Here is an 882-nt window from a genome sequence, read left to right as displayed (position 1 = left end):
TGGGTGCCCAGGGTGCTAAGGGCCTGAGCCACCCAGGCAGGGGAGGAGAGCTGGGAGGGGTGCGCTGGTGCCCAGGGACTCCAGGCAGATGCCGAACGCCGGCCGCCAGAGCGCAAAATGGCGCCAGGCTCCTCTGAAGGGGCGGAGGGTGGTGCCCGTCATGGGGGGCGGGGAGGGGCAGTCTCTGCACTGGGGACACTGGAGACTGTGAGATCGGGCTGAGGGAGGCTGGGACCCCACCTGCACCCCCAGACTCCCAGCCCGGAGTCTGGGCATGGGGCCCAGAAAGGCTCCAAGACCCCAGACCTGAGTGGGCCTCACTAGGGGCTGCGGCCCCGGGAGGGGAGGGCTGGCATCCCAGCACCAAGTCCTTCCCAGCTCTGCCATCCTGAGATCTGGATTTCTGGCCCCTTAGACACCCCGGCCCTGCCGAGCTCTCCTCCCTCAGCACACACCACCCCAACATCTGTTCCCCCATCTGCTCGGGGGACCTGAGATCAGTGTTGAACATGGGGGCTCAGATGCCTGGACCCTGAGGCCTAAGACGGCAGACGGCCGGCTGAGCGGATGGGAAAGTCCTCAGACCCCAAGCCCAGGCCCTCCCACCGGGCGTGGGGGGGAATCTGCCATCTGCCTCCCTGCCCCCCAGGGCTCCGCACCCGCTCCTCACCGCCCCCGACCCCCACCGCCTGTCCTCGCCCTCAGCACGGGTCTCTGGGCTTGCACCTGGGGGGAAAGGGTTAAGGGCCGTGGAGGCTGGGGGTGGGTGGCGGGGAGGCCCAGTGGTTTGGCGATAATCCCCTCCGTGCCCCGGGTGTGGAGAACAAGGTTAGGGCACCACGTGGGAACGGCCTCACTCTGATCCCTGTGGGCCGGGGCCTG

The sequence above is a fragment of the Myotis davidii genome, unplaced genomic scaffold (genome assembly GCF_000327345.1).
Source record: "Myotis davidii unplaced genomic scaffold, ASM32734v1 scaffold464, whole genome shotgun sequence".
Classification (NCBI taxonomy): Eukaryota; Metazoa; Chordata; class Mammalia; order Chiroptera; family Vespertilionidae; genus Myotis; species Myotis davidii.
This window is presented reverse-complemented; position numbering follows the sequence as displayed.